This window comes from Macaca mulatta, chromosome 10, assembly GCF_049350105.2.
Source record: "Macaca mulatta isolate MMU2019108-1 chromosome 10, T2T-MMU8v2.0, whole genome shotgun sequence".
Classification (NCBI taxonomy): Eukaryota; Metazoa; Chordata; class Mammalia; order Primates; family Cercopithecidae; genus Macaca; species Macaca mulatta.
Window position 1 is genome coordinate 22,733,138 of NC_133415.1, and position 20,526 is coordinate 22,753,663.

At 45.7% G+C, this 20,526-nt stretch overlaps 1 long non-coding RNA gene across 8 annotated transcripts in view; it reads right to left on the reverse strand.

Moving 5' to 3' along the window:
* LOC144331835 (uncharacterized) overlaps positions 1-20,487 on the reverse strand; it is a 73,499-nt gene extending 53,012 nt beyond the window's left edge. For 4 of the 8 annotated variants that reach the window (XR_013399393.1, XR_013399392.1, XR_013399395.1 and 1 more), the window contains exon 1: positions 20,435-20,487. This is a non-coding gene — a long non-coding RNA (uncharacterized LOC144331835). Of the gene's footprint in view, positions 1-801; positions 850-2,732; positions 2,867-14,541; positions 14,733-20,434 lie in introns of those variants that run through there. The other 4 variants (XR_013399389.1, XR_013399391.1, XR_013399397.1 and 1 more) reach the window with 3 other exon arrangements.
* Between the last annotated feature and the right edge of the window lie 39 nt (positions 20,488-20,526).

Sequence of the window (20,526 nt, forward strand, 5' to 3'; positions counted from 1 at the left end):
TTTTTTTTTGAGATGCAGTTTCACTCTTGTCGCCCTGGCTGGAGTATAGTGGTGGCACGATCTCAGCTCACTGCAACCTCCACCTCCTGGGTTCAAGCGATTCTCCTGCCTCAGCCTCCCAAGTAGCTGGGATTACAGGCACACGCCACCATGCCTGGCTAATTTTGTATTTTTAGTAGAGACGGGGTTTCTCCATGTTGGTCAGGCTGGTCTTGAACTCCTGACCTCAAGTTTTCCGCCCACCTCAGCCTCCTAAAGTGTTGGGATTACAGGCGTGAGCCACTGCATTGGCCATTTTTTTTTTTTTTTTTTTTAAGAGACAGGGTCTTGGCTAGGTGCGGAGGCTCACACCTGTAATCCCAGAACTTTGGGAGGCTGAAGCAGGCAGATCACTTGAGGTTTGAGACTGGCCTGGCCAACATGGTGAAACTGCATCTCTACTAAAAATACAAAAATTAGGCCAGGTGCGGTGGCTCACGCCTGTAATCCCAGCACTTTGGGAGGCCGAGACAGGCGGATCACGAGGTCAGGAGATCGAGACCATCCTGGCCAACATGGTGAAACCCCGTCTCTACTAAAGATACAAAAAAAATTAGCCGGGCTTAGTGGCGGGCACCTGTAGTCCCAGCTACTCAGGAGGCTGAGGCAGGAGAATGGCGTGAACCCGGGAGGCGGAGCTTGCAGTGAGCCGAGATCGTGCCACTGCACTCCAGCCCGGGTGACTGAGTGAGACTCTGTCTCAAAACAAAACAAACAAACAAACAAAAAACACAAAAATTAGCCAGGCGTGGTGGTGCTTACCTGTAGTCCCAGCTACTCAGGAGGCCGAGGCAGGAGAATCACTTGAACCTGGAAGGCAGAGGTTCCAGTGAGCTGAGATTGTGCCACCGCACTCCAGCCTGGGTAACAGAGCAAGACTCCATCTCAGAAAAAAATTTTAAAAAGGGGTGGGATCTTGCTCTGTCACTCAGGCTGGAGTGCAGTGGTGTGATCATAGCTCACTGCAGTCTTGAACTCCTGGGCTCAAGTAATCCTCCCAGTCCACCTCAGCCTCCCAAGTAGCTGGGACTACAAGTGCACACCATGCTGCCCAGGTAATTATTTATGTTTTGTAGACATGATGTTTTGCTCTGTTGTCCACTCTGGTCTCCCACTTTGACCTCCGAAAAGTGCTGGAATTGCAGGTATGAGCCACCTTGTCTAGCCATGAAGCTCGTACTGGACCCCAGGCAACTGGATTCTACTCTCTGCATGCCTAACCATCAAGCTGCACTGCCCAAGTCAAACTGACTCTTGCAGCATCAGACCTCAAACATCATCAACTTGGTTTTCTTCACTTCAAAGATGAGGAACAGAGAGGTACAAGTGTTAATAACAGTAGAACTAGGACCAGAGCTCTGGATTCCAGGCTTCCAGTCCAAGGGCACATTCTCATGGTTGTCTCTCAAAGCAAGGCACCCCTGGGGAGCTTGCATGTCCCGCCAGGGCCTTCAGGTGCTATTTACTCAGCTAGGTGTGGACTCTGCCCAGCTTCTGGGCTATTGTTTGCACAGCAAATGTCACCCAGCACCCCCTCCAACCAAGGAATGGGAACAAAGACTGAAAAAACATTATTTTGCTGGTTTCAGACACCTTGACATGAGTTTTCAGTTTCTATCTAATAAAATGCAAATTACTGAAAGAGGGGGTTGCCTGAGAAGTGTCACGTCCTAAAAGCAGTGGACCAGGCCTGGATCTTTTCCATGCCTGGGCAACCTCCAGGACATGGGGCAAGGAATCTAGATTTGAATCCCAGTTCCATGAGCAGGGCATGGTGGCATATATCTGTAGTCCCAGCTACTTGGGAGGCTGAGGTGGGACGATCACGTGAGCCTGGGAAGTAGAGGCTGCAGTGAGCTGTGATCACGCCACTGCACTGCAGCCTGGGCGACAGAGTGAGACCCTGTCTCAAAATAATAATAATAATAATATCCCAGTTCCAACACTGACAATTTCATGGTCATCGACTTAACCTCGCAGCCCCTCATTCTCCTCTGAGAAAGGCGGCCAATTCCTAACTTATGGGAACCAAAGAGAGAATGGATGCCAAGTGCTCACACAGTGCCTGGCACATGTCCAACACTCGTTAGCTATCCTTCCTAAAGTTGACTTATTTCAGACATCTCATGTACGTCTCTTTGAAAATAAAGGAAGCTTTAAAGTATAGAGGACAAAAACAAGGCTTAGGGTTTTTCCCTACTCTGACTTTACCTGGCTTCTTCCTGGAAAAGGGTTCCAAGAACTTTTAGAAGTAGAAAGTGAACAAACAAGGGAGATTTTAATCTGTAAAAACAATCCTACAGATTCCCTCTTTCTCAGGGAGGCCACTGCCTGCAGCTGGAAGCAAATCCACTTAATCAGTAACTTTAGCTCCCTGATCAGTTTCCAACAAGCAGTTCCTATTCTTGAACCAGGATATGCAAACATGGGCACTTACTGGAAGGGAGGTTTCAGGGCCTCTGGGATTTCGTCAGCTGCTCACTCTCCCAGGAAAACTTGTGGGACCTGTCAAGCCAGCGGCCAAGGACGAAGGCAAGCTGAACATTTCAAGGTCTACTGGGCCTTCCCCCTTTCAGTTTTTAATTCAGGCAGAACACATGGAAGAAATGCCAAGGAGGAAACTGTGGATTTATGGCTGCCAAGCCAAGTGGGGTGCAGAAAGAAAACAAGAGGAAATACAAAAGAATGCCTACCTCATTGTACAAAGTGAGAAGGCAGGACAGGTGCACACAGCACAGCCTTGTCCTATCTCAGGAGCCCTGGGTTCCAGCCCAGCTCCTGATCCCAAGAGATACCTTTCTTGGAACTCCAAGGGAGAGGAGCAACACTGGCCAAGCCCAGAGACCTGAAGTTCATTCCCATTGCTTTAGGCACAGCATCAAAGCAGGGAAGTGGGGGTGGTGAGTGTGTAAAATTTAAGGCCAATTGCAGAGGTGGGGGAAGGATATTCTCTCTCTCTGTCTTTTTCTCTCTCCTACATACACACACACACACACATACACACACACACACATATCCTGCCTCCCATTTTTAAAACAAGTTGTAGATTAAGGTCAGGTGAGGTGACTCAAACCTGTAATCCCAGCAGTTTGGGGGGTCTAGACAGGCGGATCACCTGAGGTCAGGAGTTCGAGACCAGCCTTGCCAACGTGGTGAAACCCCGTCTACTAAAAGTACAAAACTTAGGTGGGCGTGGTGGTTGGTGCCTGTAATCCCAGCTATTCAGGAGGCTGAGGCACAAGAATCACTTGAGCCTGGGAGGCAGAGGTTGCAGTGAGCTGAGATCATACCACTGCACTATAGCCTGGGCAACAGAGCAAGACTCCATCTCAAAAAAGAAAAAAGTTGTTGGTTATAAGAGAAATATTAAGGAAGTATTGAAGGGGCTGGAGCGAAGGTAGGAAAAAGACAAGGGACAAGAGTTAAAATAAGTAGATACAGAAATCTGAAAGGATCAGCCGGGCATAGTGGCTCATACCTGTAATCCCAGCACTTTGGGAGGCTGAGGCGGGTGGATCACCTGAGGTCAGGAGTTTGAAACCAGCCTGGCCAACATAGAAAACCCTGTCTCTACTAAAAATACAAAAAATTAGCCAGGCATGGTGGAAGGCACCTCTAATCCCAGCTACTTGGGAGGCTGAGACAGGAGAATCGCTTAAACCTGGGAGGCAGAGGTTGCAGTGAGCCAAGATCACACCACTGTACTCCAGTCTGGGCAACACTGCGAGACTCCATCTCAAAAAAAAAAAAAAAAAAATCTGGAAGGATCTTCTTATACTGCCTTGGGGACAGTAGCAGGTGTTAAAGGCTGAACATATTTTTTTCTTTAGTTTCAAGTCATTTTTAGCACTAGATGAACTGTTATTGCTTTCTTGAGATTATCTCAGGTGCAGGTGGCTTCTAGCTTCTTTGTCAGGGAAAAGAGGCATGAAGAAAAGAAGCTAAATTCTGTGCAAATTTCTACTCATCCTTCAAAGTCCATTTGAACATCTCTTCTTTATGAAGCCTTCCCTGACGGCCCTGGGGAGTTAGGCGTCTTTCTTTTTCCCTTTTTCCTCGGTACCACCACTTAGGGATGGTTACAGTTACACTGCATTGGAACTGTTTGCATGTCTCTCTCTTCTTCTGGATTCTGGTCCCCTGAGAGCAAGATAAAGGCACCGGTGTTCAGGATAAATGCATGACCCCAAATCCAAGGTTTTCTGGCAGTGGTTATGATCACGATGCTAGAAATATCAGTTTATTGCAGTTGTCATGGCTAATTGTACCCAGCTTCTGCACAACAAATAAAAAAGCACTGAATGCAAATAATACAGCACAGGTGAAAGGTGGTGAATTTCAGGAGAACACTAAGTCTGCACAAAAGCAAATTGTTCTTCTTCTTCTCATGCTGGTACCCGAGAGAGTGTGGGACACTCCCTTCTCTCTTGGTCAAGATTAGAGGAGTCCCTTTATTTTTTATTTTTTTTGAGACAGAGTTTCTCTCTTGTTGCCCAGGCTGGAGTGCAGTGGTATGCTCTCAGCTCACTGTAATGTCCCTCTCCTGGGTTCAAGCAATTCTCCTGCCTCAGCCTCCTGAGCAGCTGGGATTACAGGCACGTGCCACCACACCTGGCTAAGTTTTTGTATTTTTAGTAGAGACAGGGTTTTGCCATGTTGGCCAGGCTGATCTCAAACTCCTGACTCAGGTGATCCACCCGCCTTGGCCTTCCAAAGTGATGGGATTACAGGTGTGAGCCACTGCACCAGGCCAGAGGAATCCCTTTAGAAAGCTGTGTTTTCGGTTGGGCGCGGTGGCTCACCCCTGTAATCCCAGCACGCTGAGGGGCCAAGGCAGGCAGATCACCTGAGATCAGGAATTTGAGACCAGCCTGGTGAAACCCCATCTCTAAAAAAATACAAAAATTAGCTGGGCGTGGTGGCGTGCACCTGTAATCCCAGCTACTAGGGAGGCTGAGGCAGGAGATTCACTTGAACTCGGGGGACAGAGGTTGTAATGAGCTGAGATCACACCACCACACTCCAGCCTGAGCCAGAAAGCAAAAAAAAAAAAAAAAAAAAAAAGAAAAGAAAAGAAAAAAAGAAAACTGTGTTGTCAGTGATTTTTCCCAAGACTTTTTGTTTTGTTTTGTTTAGACAGCGTCTTGCTCTGTTGCTCAGGCTGGAGTGCAGTGGTACAATATCGGCTCACTGCAGTCTCAACCTCCTGGGCTCAAGTCATCCTCCCTCTTCCCACCCCAACCTCCCCGGTAGCTGGGACTACAGGCATTTGTCACCACGCCCAGCTGACTTTTGTATTTTTTGTAAAGACGGGGTTTCACCATGTTGCCTAGGCTGGGCTGGAATGCCTGGGCTCAAGCGATCTGCCTGCCTTGGCCTCTCAAGTACTGGGATTACAGGCATGAGCCACCATACCTGGCCTTCCCCAAGACTTTTAAGTGAAACTTAGAATCAAATAATGCACTTCCAGCAAGCCTGAACAAATCTGATTTCTCAAGACATTACTGAAATACTTCAATTTGAGAAATGTTTATTCTGACCCAAAGCCATACCCAGGGCAGCTGTCTTATTTACCCCTTTATTCTATAAGGTAAGAAAAAAACATACTCATAGAGCCTTAGAGTTGTAAATGCACCTGGTCACCTGGAAGGTGACTCAAAAGAACCCGTGCCCCTCCTCTTGCATATGCCTCTGGATTTTTGGGGAATCTGCATTCATTTCTTTACCCACACTGCCTCTGTACAGACCTCCCTTGAGTCAGTGTCTGTTCCAGGCACCTCCACACACTGTTCCCATGTGCTGAGGGGGCCACTGGTGGGCAGGCAGACCTCAAAAACAGTTGGTTGCAGTTGCTATCACTTTCCTTTAGCTATCTAGGCAGTATTTCCTAAAGCGAAGTCAGAGTGGCTCAGGCTAAGATGGGCCGCCCTTGTTCTGGAGCCCGGAACTATAAATTCAACAAGCTCCTTCCTGTGTGCCAGGCACTCTGCTAGGTCGCCTTCACCCACATTCCCACATTTTCCGGTAGAAATGCACAACGGCAATGAAGGGGAAAAAAGGAAGCTCTCAAAGAAGTTAATACTTTGTTCTGGGTTATCTAGCAGAGTAAAGAGCTAACCCACAACTTACAGCTCAAGTTTGGTAGTTAATCTCATAATTTTTAAAAAGTGAAAACAGCCAGGATTTATGCAGTTCCAAGAGCCAGCTGGGTAAAATATAGACCCAACTCTATTTTGGTGAATGGAGGGGATATGAGAAGAGAAAAACCTCCAAGAACAAAGGAAGAAGTATAATTATGTTTGCCTCAGAGAAAACTGGGGGATAAACCATTCATCTTCCATTCATTCATCTTCCATTCCCAGACCTTATAAGAACAGTCACTGTAACGTGGGGGCTAGAAACATTGGCTTATGAAATAGATAGGCAAAGGTCGGTTTTCAGTTCCACCACATCCTAGCTGGGTAACCCTGGACAAGTTTCTTAACCTCTCCACTACTCCTAGAGGTTACAGATCACTGAAAGTACAGACATTGGCAAATAGTTCTTGGAGACACATTATGGGTCCTAAGGACTATACTATAGTCTATAAGTCTGGAATTTTATGCTGGAAAATACAACTTGTTTTCAAATGGAAAAAGATAAGTGTTTTGTATAAAACAACAGAGTTACATTTTAAGACCAGGCAGGCTAACATAACAAGACCCCTTCTCTACAAAAAATAATAAAAATAAGCCAGTTATAAAGAGAGCTAAATAATAACTAAAGAAGAAAAAATTTAGCCAGGTCTGGTGGTGTGCTTGGGAGGCTGAGGCAGGAGGATCACTAGGGACCAGGAAATCATGACCAACCAGGGCAACATAGCAAGACTTGCGTCTCTACCAAAAACAAAAACAAAACAAAAACAAAACCAAAAAAACTTGTTTTTAATTAGCTGGGCATGGCAGTGTGCTTAGAAGGTTGAGGCGGGAGGATCACTTGAGCCCAGGAGTTTGAGGTTATAGTGAACTATGATTGCACCATTGCACTCCAGCCCAGGCAACAGAACAAGACAGTGTCTCTGAAAATAAAAATAAAACAGCAGAGTCACATTTTCAAATTGCAGATGCCAACCTCTTCTTTCCTGGGCCTGACTGCCTCACACACTTTGTTTAGTATAGAGCACTTCCCCATAAGCCACCAACCCCCAGTTATGGCGTAATTCAAACACTGCCCCTAGAATCTCATGTAGTAGGGTCACAGGTCTGTGCTCAGCAAATGTTTGCTGTCCTCTGCTGGGAATTTTGTTCCAGGTCACACTAACAGGGCAGATACTTGGCAGCCTGTAACTAGGTCCAGCCCACTATTGGTCAGATGGGTATTTTGTTTCCAGTTCGGAGGAGGGAGAAACTGGAGAAAGCTTATCCAAGGTCCATCGCTGTGACATTTTTCCTGCTTTGTGGACCCCATTTCTGCTTGTGACCAGTGATCAAATTTTATACATACTTAGACATATTTTGAAGATGTGAGTACCCTACTGTTTCACGTAGACCTCTGGGAACTCTCAAACTTCTTTCCTACCAAATTCCTTTTATTTTTATTTTTTAGACAGAGTCTCACTCATTCTGTTGCCCAGGCTGGAGTGCAGTGGCTCGATCTCAGCTCACTGCAACCTCTACCTCCTTAGGTTCAAACGATTCTCCTAACTCAGTCTCCCGAATAGCTGGGATTACAGATGCACAACACCATGCCCAGTTAATTTTTGTATTTTTAGTAGAGATGGGGTTTCACCATGTTGGCCAGGCTGGTCTCCAACTCCTGACCTCAAGTAATTCACCCGCCTTGGCCTCCCAAAGTGCTGGGATTACAGGTGTGAGCCACTGTGCCCAGCCCTTGGCTACCAAATATCTAAAGATGGAAGAAAAGATGAGATTAATGATAGACTAAGAAGAGTTTGGGAATGCTTGTTGGTAATTAGGGTGGACTGTCTTTGGAAATAATAATAGGTAACAGATATGTGTTTTCTCTATTTCATGTGCTGTGTTAAATACATGATCTTATTCAAAGCTCAGCTCTCATTTTAGAGACAAGGAAACTGAGGCTCAAAGAGGTTAAGCAACTTGTCCAAGGTTACCTAGCTAGGTGGTGGAGGTGAAAACCTACCTATGCCTGTTGATTTCATAAGCCAATGCTTCTAGCCCCCACGTTACAGTGACTATTCTTCCAAGGTCTGGGAATGGAAGATGAATGAATGGAAGATGAATGGTTTCTCTCCCAGTGTTCTCTGAGGCAAACATAATCATACTTCCTCCCCTGTTCCTGGAGGTTTTTTCTTCTCATATCACCTTTATTCACCAAAACAGAATGGGTCTATATTTTACCCAGTTGGCTCTTGGAACCACATAAATCCTGGCTGTTTTCATGGGAAAAAAAAAAAAAAAGGAACAGAAAAAGTACAGCTTGCTATCTTATCCTACATGAATATCAGATGTGCAAAGTCAGCTATAAATAAGAGGATATTTTGGCCGGGCGCAGTGGCTCGTGCCTGCAATCCCAGTGCTTAGGGAGGCCAAGGTGGGCTGATCACTTAAGGTCAAGAGTTCAAGATCAGCCTGGCCAACAAAGCGAAACCCTGTCTCTACTAAAAATACGAAAAAAAGGCTGGGCGCGGTGGCTCATGCCTGTAATCCCAGCACTTTGCGAGGCTGAGGCAGGTGGATTGTGAGGTCAGGAGATCAAGACCATCCTGGCTAACACGGTGAAACCCCATCTCTACTAAAAATACAAAAAATTAGCCGGGCGTAGTGACGGGCGCCTGTAGTCCCAGCTACTCGGAGGCTGAGGCAGGAGAATGGCATGGACCCGGGAGGCGGAGCTTGCAGTGAGCCGAGATCCGGCCACTGCACTCCAGCCTGGGCGACAAAGTGAGATTCCATCTCAAAAAAAAAAAAAAAAAAAAAACGAAAAAAAAAAATTAGCCGGGTGTGGTGGCAGGTGCCTGTAGTCTCAGCTACTCGGGAGGCTGAGCCAGCATAATCACTTGAACCCAGGAGGCAGAAGTTGTGGTGAGCTAAGATTGCGCTGCTGCACTCCAGCCTGGGCGACGGAGTAAGACTTTGTCTCAAAAGAAAACAACAAAACAAAAACAGGATATTTTTTAAAATGCTGAGAGTCCCTAGATCATTCTCAGGAAATTCAGTATCCTACAAGCCAGATCATGCACAATTCTCAGCGTCACCTAAAGCCCAAGCCACCTCACCAAAGGGGGAGGAAGGGATCAATTGTAGCCATTTTGGAGTCAAAGCCCCAGGGTGCATGTCTGGGAAGATTGAACTTGAGTAAATTAAGCTCTTCAGATAAATATGGTTTGCTGAAATTAATCATGAAATATTCTGCAAAAGTAGGTGTACTATCCGGAAGCCAATGCAGGATCCTGGAACAGAAAAAGGTCATTAAAGGAAAAACTGGTGAAATCCAAATAAAGACTAGAGTTTAGTTCCTAGCAATGTGTCAGTGTTGTTTTCTCAGTTTTGACAAATGTGCCACAGTGGTGTAAGCTGGTAACGTTAGGGGAAACCGGAACTGGGTGAGGGCATGCCTGATAATTATCTGTGCTAGCTTTGAAACATTTCTGTACATTTGGCTGAGCTCACATCTATAATCCCAGAACTTTGAGAGGTGGGTGGATCATGTGAGGTCAGGAATTCAAGACCAGCCTGGCCAACATGGTGAAACCCCGTCTCCACTAGGAGGTTGCAGTGAGTTGGGATTGTGCCACTGCACTCCAGCCTGGGTGACAGAGCGAGACTGCGTCTCAAAAGAAAAGAAAAAAGAAAAAAAAACTTTTCTGTACATTTAAATTATGCCAAAATAAAAAGTTTAAAATTTCAGTACCAATGAACTGGTTTTCTTTCTTATAGGAATAATGAAGGGGGCTTGCAACACTTAAACTTCTTTCGAGACAGGGTCTCTGTCGCCCAGGTTGGAATGCAGTGGCATGATCACAGCGCACTGCAGCCTCGACTTCCTGGACTCAGGTGTTTTTCCCACCTCAGCCTCCTGAGAAACTGGGACTACAGGTGCACGCCACCATGGCTGGCTAAGTTTTTGTATTTTTTGTAGAGATGGGGTCTCACCACGTTGCCCAGGCTGGTCTTGAGTTCCTGGGTTCAAGGGATCCACCCACCTCAACCTCCCAAAGTGCTGGGATTACAGGCGTGACCCGGCTAAGCTTCTCTCAAACAAGATAAAGCTTGCTTCTCTTGCTACCTTTGAACCTCAGCATAAAGAATAGTTACCAACAATGGAGAGTTTGTGCTTTCTTTAAAAAAAAAAAAAAAAGCAAAACCAAATGCAGAGCCAGGTCAGTGCCAAGTGAAAAAGAGCCATGCAATATCTTCACATTTTTTGAATGAATCTTTTCCTTTTGTTGTCATGCCCCTTTAGTGTCATTTTAATTGAATGGGCAAATGAACTGCAGCATTTTGTAGGTGCCAAAGAAGTATTGAATTTCTTAGAACCCAAGTGCACACAAGTGAACTTCAGGAAGTTTTGCAACTTTTTTTCCAGAAAGGGGTGGGCAGCCACAGGACCGAAGGAAACACTCGTCAACATGACCAAGAGGATTTCCTGCCCACATACTCAGCGTCTCAATGTTATTTGAACGGTTTGTAGATGTCTTTCTTTAGAAATAACTAATAAAATTGGAAATACGGGATCAATAGTACTAGCAAACCAAAATGACTTCATCCATTTCTGGAGAATAATGAAGTCCCATGCATTCAAGTTGTTTTCTTTTCTTTTTTTTTTAAGATCTTTTCTTGGTTATGACGAATGTAACACAATTTTTTTTTTTTTTTTTTTTTTGAGATGGAGTCTCGCTCTGTTACCCAGGCTGGAGTGCAGTGGCACGATCTCGGCTCACTGCAACTTCCACCTCCCGGGTTCAAGTGATTCTTCCACCTCAGCCTCCTGAGTACCTAGGACTACAGGCGCTCGCCACCACGCCCAGCTAATTTTTGCATTTTTAGTAGAGACAGGGTTTCACCATGTTGGCCAGATTGACCTCATGATCTGCCCACCTTGGCCTCCCAAAGTGCTGGAATTACAGGCATGAGCCACCGTGCCTGGCTGTAACACAATAATTTAAGATGACAACATTAGAGGAAATTAGAACTGAGAAGAGTGTACACAGCATTTTCTGCAAGATTGATTCAACTTTGATTCCATCAGGGAAACAAAAACATTGTATAGAAATTTACTCTTCATTCTCTCCCAAAATATTTAAGAGTTTTTCTTTTTTTTTTTTTTTTTGAGACAGAGTCTCGCACTGTCACCCAGGTTGGAGTGCAGTGGCATGATCATAGCTCACTGCAGCCATGAACTCCTGGGCTCAAGCTCAAGCAATCCTCCTGCCTCAGTCTCCCAGGTAGCTAGGACTACAGGCACAAGCCACCACACATGGCTTCACGAACAATTTTAAAATTAATTTAGTCAATAAACAGGGAGATGCAGAAATGAGTCAAAGAGCCTTCAAGGACCATACAGTGTAATGTGGAGATACAGACAGGTAACAGTGCTGTAGCTGTTATGCTGGAAGTTAGTAGCGGACATGTGGGAATAAAGCAGGTATAGACTGGAGTGGTATTTGACCTGACTTTAGAGCAGTGATCTCAATGGGGAAGATCTTGGCCCCCAGGGGACATTCTGCAGTGTCCAAGGACAATTTTGATTGTCACAACTTGGAGGAGGGGAGCGGTGCCACTGGCATCTCGTGGGCAGAGGCCAGGGATAGTGTTAAACATCCTACAAGGGACAGGGCTGTCCCTCACCATAAAGAATTGTCCAGCCCCACATGTCAGTAACACTGAGGTTGAGAAACTGTAGTTTAAACAAACAGAAGAAATGGGGTTTACTAGGCAAACTAAACAGAGAAGAATAATTCAGGGAAATGGTAAGACTGGAATGAGGGATGGACAGATAAGCTGGAGACGTAATCTGTAGGCTTAAGTTGATTATTTTTTCCCTTTGAACCTCAATTTTCCCATTCACAAAATAGTGATGCTATAATGTGGTATGACTCACCTCTTTTACTGGTATCAGAAGAAAGTGTCACTGACAAAAATTGTGTCCCTGGGACTCACCTACTTCTAGTTGCCCTGCTCAAGCCTACTTGTTCCTCAGCAGTGCTAGTAGCTTATTCATGAGAACAAAGACGGTACTTGGGAAATCTAACAAAGGGCAGTGTGGCAGGTAAAATGGTCAGTAAGCCGGGCGCGGTGGCTCACGCCTGTAATCCCAACACTTTGGGAGGCCAAGGCAGGCTGATCACCTGAGGTCGGGCGTTTGAGACCAGCCTGACCAACATGGAGAAACCCCATCTCTACTAAAAATACAAAATTAGCTGAGCATGGTGGTGCATGCCTATAATCCCAGCTACTTGGGAAGGCTGAGGCAGGAGAATCACTTAAACCTGGGAGGTGGAGGTTGCAGTGAGCTGAGATTGCGCCATTATACTCCAGCCTGGGCAACAAGAGCAAAACTCCATCTCAAAAAAAAAAAAAAAAAAAATTGTCAGTAAAAGCGAAGACTGTATTTAATGGCATGTAACAAGAACCCAGCTACCACAGCATTTATAATTCTTATGTAATGTGACATCTGGAAATGGGCAGTCTAGGGCTAAATGGCCACTCCATGGTGCCATCAGGAGCCCAGACTCCTTCTGTCTTTCCCCTCTGACATCCTTAGCATGTGACTCCAATCCGCATATTTGCAAGATGGCAGCTGAACCTCTCAATCTTTGGAAGTTTCATCAGCATTCCAGGGAAGGAAGAGGAGAAAAAAGGAAAAGAGCAACAGGCAAAAGGTGAAAGCCTTCCCAGTTGAGACTCCTCCATTTAACAAACTTTCCTGGAATCGTCTGTGTCTAGAACTTCCACATATGTATACATTGGCCTGAACCACATTACATAACTATCCATAACCTCAAGGGAGTCTGGAAGCTGAGTGTTTTCAAGTGGACATCTTGAACAAAATTTTTTTTTAATAAGGAAGAAAAAGTATAATAGGTGCTGTGCAGGTAACTACGACTGTTTTAAAATTAGTGCTTTAAAATGAGTACATTCGGGACAGGGCGCCGTGGCTCACGTCTGTAATCCCAGCACTTTGGGAGGCTGAGGCAGGTGGATCACCTGAGGTCGGGAGTTCAAGACCGGCCTGACCCACATGGAATAACCCTATCACTACTAAAAATACAAAATTAGCTAGGCGTGGTGGCGCATGCCTGTAATCCCAGCTACTTGGGAGGCTGAGGCAGGAGAATCGCTTGAACCCGGAGGCAGAGGTTGGGGTGAGCCAAGATCACACCATTGCACTCCAGCCTGGGCAACAAGAGTAAGACTCCGTCTCAAAAAAAAAAAAAAAAAAGGGCCGGGCACGGTGGCTCACGCCTGTAATCCCAGCACTTCAGGAGGCTGAGGCGGGCGGATTACGAGGTCAGGAGATTGAGACCATCCTGGCTCACACAGTGAAACCCCGTCTCTACTAAAAATACAAAAAATTAGCTGGGCGTAGTGGCGAACGCCTATAGTCCCAGCTACTCGGGAGGCTGAGGCAGGAGAATGGCGTGAACCAAGGAGGCGGAGGTTGCAGTGAGCTGAGATTGCGCCACTGCACTCCACCCTGGGCGATAGAGCAAGACTCCGTCTCAAAAAAAAAAAAAAAAAAAAAAAAAAGAGTACATTTGGCTGGGAGCGGTGGCTCATGCCTGTAATTCCAGCATTTTGGGAGGGTGAAGCGGGTAGATCATCTGAGGTCAGGAATTCAAGATCAGCCTGGCCAACATAACAAAACCCCATCTCTACTGAAAATACAAACAAAAAAAATTAGCCAGGCATGATGGTGCATGCCTGTAATCCCAGCTACTCAGGAGGCTGAGACAGGAGAATCACTTGAACCTGGGAGACGAAAGTTGCAGTAAGCCGACATCATGCCACTGCACTCCAGCCTGGGTGACAGAGTAAGACCCTGTCTCAAAATAAAATAAAATAAAATAAAATAAAATAAAGCATATTGCAGATAATCTAACCATTCAATAGTCATTCAAAAATATTTATTGAATGCCTAGTATGTACTCAGCACTATCGTACGCACAGAACACACACAAAATGTAACCACGATTAATCCTAGCTTCTAGCATCTAATGAGCTTGTTGAAATCCAGTTGGGAAAAACATACAACATAAACAATAAAAAGTTGGACAACCATGAAAGAGTTAAATAACAATTTACTCTTTAGCAATATAATAAAGCAGTACATCACTGGTGGGAATGTAAAATGGCATAACCTATAGCCACTTTGGAAAGCTGCTAAGTTTCTAAAAAATGTAAACATAGTACTTACCATATGATACTACAATTCCACTTCTAGGTATTTACTCTAGGGAAATGAAAATATAAAGATTTCGCTAGGTCCCGTGGTTCATGCCTATAATCCCAACACTTTGGGAGCCCAACTTAGGTGGCTCACCTGAGGTCAGGAGTTCCAGACCAGGCTGGCCAACAAGGTGAAACTCTGTCTCTACTAAAAATACAAAAATTAACCAGGCTTGGTGGCGTGTGCCTGTAATTCCAGCTACTCGGGAAGCTGAGGCGGGAGAATCACTTGATCCCAAGAGTCAGAGGTTGCAGTGAGCTGAGATCATGCCATTGCACTCCAGCCTGGGTAACGAAACGAGATTCCGTCTCAAAATAAATAAATAAATAAATAAATAAATAAATAAAGTGGGAATGTTTCTTGATTGAAAAAACATAGGTCTGGCTGGGCACTGTGGCTCACACCTGTAATCCCGACACTTTGGGAGGCTGAGGCGGGCGGATCACAAAGTCAGGAGTTCTAGACCAGCCTGTCCAACATGGTGAAACCCCGTCTCTACTAAAAAAACAAAAATTAGCTGGGTGTGGTGGCAGGCACCTGTAATCCCAGGTACTCGGGAGGCTGAGGCAGGAGAATTGCTTGAACCTGGGAGGTGAAGGTTGCAGTGAGCTGAGATTGTGCCACTGCATTCCATTCAAGACAGAGCAAGACTCCATCTTGAAAAAAAGAAAAAAATCCAAGCCCTTGGTTGGGAGGAAAGTTGTGCTGTTCAAATCTTTTCTGTCTGCTCCCTCTGTTGATTCTGAGAGTTGTATTTGTCTCCCACTGTGATTTGTGGATCAATCATTTTCATCATTTCAGTCTTTGTTTTATACACTTATTTTCTTTTCTTTCTTTTATTGAGACAGAGTTTCACTCTTGTTGCCAGGTTGGAGTGCAATGGCATGATCTCGGCTCACTGCAACCTCACCCTCTCAGGTTCAAGCGATTCTCCTGCCTCAGCCTCCTGAGTAGCTGGGATTACAGGCACCTGCTACCATGCCCAGCTAATTTTTGTTATTTTTAGTAGAGATGGGGTTTCGCCATGTTGGCCAGGCTGGTCTCTAACTCCTGACCTCAGATGATCCACCTGCCTCGGCCTCCCAAAGTGCTGGGATTACAGGCGTGAGTCACGGTGCCTGGCCGATTTTCTTTTGTTTTTTCTTTTGAGACAGGATCTTACTCTGTCGCCCAGGCTTGAATGCATTGGCTCACTGCAGCCTCAATCTTCTGGGCTCAAATGATTCTCCCACCTTGGCCTCCTGAGTAGCTGGGGCTACAAGTGCACACTACTAAGACCAGCTAATTTTTTTTTTTTTTTTTTTTTGAGACGGAGTCTCGCTCTGTCACCCAGGCTGGAGTGCAGTGGCCAGATCTCAGCTCACTGCAAGCTACGCCTCCCAGGTTTACGCCATTCTCCTGCCTCAGCCTCCCGAGTAGCTGGAACTACAGGCGCCCGCCACCTCGCCCGGCTAGTATTTTTTTGTATTTTTTTTAGTAGAAACGGGGTTTCACCATGTCAGCCAGGATGGTCTCGATCTCCTGACCTCGTGATCCGCCCGTCTCGGCCTCCCAAAGTGCTGGGATTACAGGCTTGAGCCACCGCGCCCGGCCTTTTTTTTTTTTTTTTTTTTTTTTTGAGACGGAGTCTTGCTCTGTCCCTCACCCAGGCTGGAGTGCAGGGGCTTGATCGTGGCTCACTGCAACCTCCGCCTCCCAGGTTCAAGCAATTCTTGTGCCTCAGCCTCCTCAGTAGCTGGGATTTCAGGTGCATGCCACCATGCCCAGTTAATTTTTAATTTTTGTATTTTTAGTATAGACGGGGTTTCACCATGTTGACCAGGCTGGTCAGGTGATCTGCCCGCCTTGGCCTCCCAAAGTGCTAGGATTACAGGTGTGAGCCGCCATGCTAGGCCTATACATTTCAAAATTATGTTGCTGTGTTCATAAAGATGTACATGTGGTAACTTGTACCTTCAATCAACATGAAATACCCTTCTTTGTCCTTTTAATGCCTTTACCATAAATTCTATTTTGTTTCATATTAATATTGCCACATATGCTTTCTTTCCATAATCATTTCCATAAACATAAAAATGGCTGGTAAGCCATTTCCTTTTTTTTTTTTTTTTAATTTTTGTTTTTCAGAGGCAGGATTTCATTCAGTCTCCCAGGTTGGAGTGCAATGGTTCAATCATAGCTCATAGCTTACTGCAGCCTCAAACTCCTGGGTTCAAGAGATCTTACCACCTCTGTCTTCTGAGCAGCTGGGACTACAGGTGCAAGTCACCACACCTGGTTAATTTTTTTTTATTTTTTGTAGAGATGAGGTCTCAATATGTTGCCCAGCCTGGTCTTGAACTCCTGGCCTCAAGCAATCCTCCTGACTTGAGAAACATAGTAAACAGAACATGTGAAATAACATGGCAGAAATAAGTCCAAATATGTAAGTAATCAAAAATAAATACGAATGCTTTATTCTCTTCTTAAAAGAGAGAAGCTCTGATTGAGAAACCCCAAAGCCAGCTATATGTTGTTTATAAGAGATACACATAAAACAAAACAGCATGATTAAGAAGATAATATAACCCATTCACATTTATGTTTTATTGTTTATATATTTGGACTTATTCTTGCCATGTTATTTTCTGTTTTCTGCTTACCAGCTTACAGTGTTTTTCTATTTTCCCTTATCTTTTCTGGAATGCCTGTTTATTTCTGTTCCTGTTTTGCTCACGCTTTCCTGATTGATTCTTTCTGAATAAGGCTTTTTTTTTTTTTTTTTTTTTTTGAGAGAGTCTCACTCTGTTGCCCAGGCTGGAGTGCAATGGCATGATTTTGGCTCACTGCAACCTCCACCTCCCAGGTTCAAGCAATTCTCCTGCCTCAGCCTCCCCAGTAGCTGGGATTGCAGGCACCCCCACTCTGTCCGGCTAATTTTTGTATTTTTAGTAGAGATGGGGTTTCACCATGTTGGCCAGGCTGCTCTCGAACTCCTGACCTCAGGTGCTCCACCCACTTTGGCCTCCCAAAGTGCTGGGATTACAGATGTGAGCCACCATACCGGGCCTCAAAGACTGAGAACTTTGTATATATATATATTTTATTTTTTATTTTTGAGACGGGGTCTCGCTCTGTCGCCCAGGCTGGAGTGCAGTGGCGTGATCTCGGCTCACTGCAAGCTCCTCCTCCCGGGTTCACGCCATTCTCCTGCCTCAGCCTCCCGAGTAGCTGGGACTACAGGTGCCAGCCACCACACCCAGCTAATTTTTTTTTTTTTTTTTTTTAGGTAGAGACGAGGTTTCACTGTGTTAGCCAGGATGGTCTCGATCTCCTAACCTCATGATCCGCCTGCCTCGGGGTGTGAGCCACCGTGCCCAGCCATATTTTATATATATTATAGCTCTTATCACAGGTGCCTAGTAAATGTTTTAAAACACTGATGGTGCCTGATGCAAGAATGACCAGGCTCATCTTATAGAGAGGATATGACACTGTCCAAGGGTTTGGACTCACATGTTCAAGACTTCATGGACAGCAATCTGCAGTGGGTCAAATTATTGTTTTTAGTATGACTTAAAGTGTTTGTCAAAAATACAAAAATCTTGAAAGCAAGCTGGGGAAGTGAATTTCAATATCCCATTAACTAAGACCAAAGTGCAATTCATAAACCTTTTTTCCCTATCCCGCACCCTGTGCTTTCTCTACTCAGTTACTCACTTCACCCTGCAGGACTAAAAAGGGTCCTCCAGAATCTTCTTTCTCACACAGTGCAAGACATTCTCTTGGCGTTAATACATGTTCACTTAATAAATAAAAGGGGCTGAGTGCTGTGGCTCCTGCCTGCAATCCCAGCACTTTGGGAGGCCAAGGCAGGAGGATTGCTTGAGCCTAGGAGTTCCAGCCTAGGCAACATGGCAAAACCCAGTTTAAAAAAAAAGCATCAAAAAATAAATAAAAGGTAAAAGGTGGCATGACATGACTTTTCTAAGAGCCTCTTACAGCTTTCCAAGGTCTTTTAATATGAAGCTGTAGGTCTCAACTAGAAGACACCTCCAGACTTCTCCCAAAACGTTTCAGAGGCCAGGAGTAAGTCTCCCCACATCTGAAGGCACATCAGAACCCAGGTGGCCCAAGCTGATGAGAGTTAAACAGGAACTTGGTTTCTTGGTCCTGCAGAGACTCCAATCACCCCCACCTCTTTTCCAACCCACAGGACAGAACCTGCTCAGGAGGCTCTGGAGTTGGGACAGCCCAATTAAAAAAAATTATTGGTTTCCCTCCCAACATGGAGGGTGAAAACACATGTTAGGAGACTCATGGCCCAGTCCTGGGAAAAACCCTTTAGAGGGTCTAGATATCAACAGACGGACTTGCTTTTAGTTCCTTTTTCCCATCCTGTTCCCTCCCTACCAAAATACAATTGACCAGCTAATCTGACTTAATAACACTAAAGAATTACTTAGGAACCTGCTATCTTAACATTTCACTTTTTGCATATCTTCCAAATACCAGGTAGCAGTCTTACTACTCTTTGCACCCCTAGAACCTGGAATAGTGCTGGCGGCAGAGGAGGAAGCAATAATTACTTGTTAGAGAAAGTATTGCTGTGTATTTCTGGGGAATTTCACATTTTGTAATTTGCTTCAAAAAAGTGGACATGCATATTTGGGGGAGTTTCTCAGACTTTTCCATGTTAATATTCGTGTGTATAAATCGCTCCGGTGCTGCTCTCTGGCGGCCCCTCTTTCACAAACACCTGGCCACCTTCACGCCACAATGGCCAGGCAGGAGCCTCGACATCCCCTCGGAGAGGCGGTTCAGGGTCAATCCTGGGGTCTCAGTCTCTACACGTGATGTTTCCTGTCCCCTCATTTAAAATAACAGTAGGCTGGGCGCAGTGGCTGACGCTTGTAATCCCAGCACTTTGGGAGGCCAAGGCAAGCGGATCCACGAGGTCAGGAGACCATCCTGGCTAACACGGTGAAACCCCGCCTCTACTAAAAATGCAAAAAATTAGCCGTGTGTGGTGGCGGGCGCCTGTAGTCCCAACTACTCCGGAGGCTGAGTCAGAATTGCTATGAATCCGGGAGGCGAAGTTGCAGTGAGCCGAGATCACGCCACTGCACTCCAGCCTGGATGACAGAGGGAGACTCCGGTCAAAAAATAAAAATAAAAATAAAAATAAAAAATAAAATAAAAAAACAAACGAAAAACTAAAATTATAGATATTCCCCCTCAACCCAGAGACAACACCTATCGTTTATTAAGCCCTCACTATTGTTAAACTTAGTTTTAAAGGGCACGATCTCATTTCCTAAAGACTTTTATTCCGCAGAATTTATTTCTAGGCTTTTTTTTTTTTGAGACAGAGTCTCGCTCTGTCGCCCAAGCCGGAGTGCAGTGGCCGGATCTCAGCTCACTGCAAGCTCCGCCTCCTGGGTTTACGCCATTCTCCTGCCTCAGCCTCCCGAGTAGCTGGGACTACCGGCGCCCGCCACCTCGCCCGGCTAGTTTTTTGTATTTTTTAGTAGAGACGGGGTTTCACCGTGTTAGCCAGGATGGTCTCGATCTTCTGACCTCGTGATCCGCCCGTCTCGGCCTCCCAAAGTGCTGGGATTATAGGCTTGAGCCACTGCGCCCGGCCCTAGGCTTTTTTCTTTTTCTTTTTTTTGAGACGGAGTCTCGCTCTGTCGCCCAGGCCGAAATGCAGTGGCTGCAGTGGCGCGAGCTTGGCTCACTGAAACTTCTGTCCAGTCTTTTTTCGAACCCAAGGCCCAACTGCGCTCTAACTTGACTTTTGGCTCCACTCCGAGCCCGAAGTGGCGCACAAGATGAAATGTTACCAGGCTGAGGTAATTCTCTGTTAGTCCCAGTAAAAATTCGTCTGGAAATCTCTCGGTTTGAAATTAAATTCTGTCACTCCGGATGGAAATAAGTCCGCTTAAGGGGGGAAAATCCGTTTGCTGAGAACACGCACGCCCCCGCGGAAAATGACCCCAGTTACCTTTGGCCACACTGCCGCTGCCACTCCGGACTCCATAGTCACGCCCCTGATACGCCCCGCCGGGCAGGCCGGGCCAATGGACGCCGAGCTCG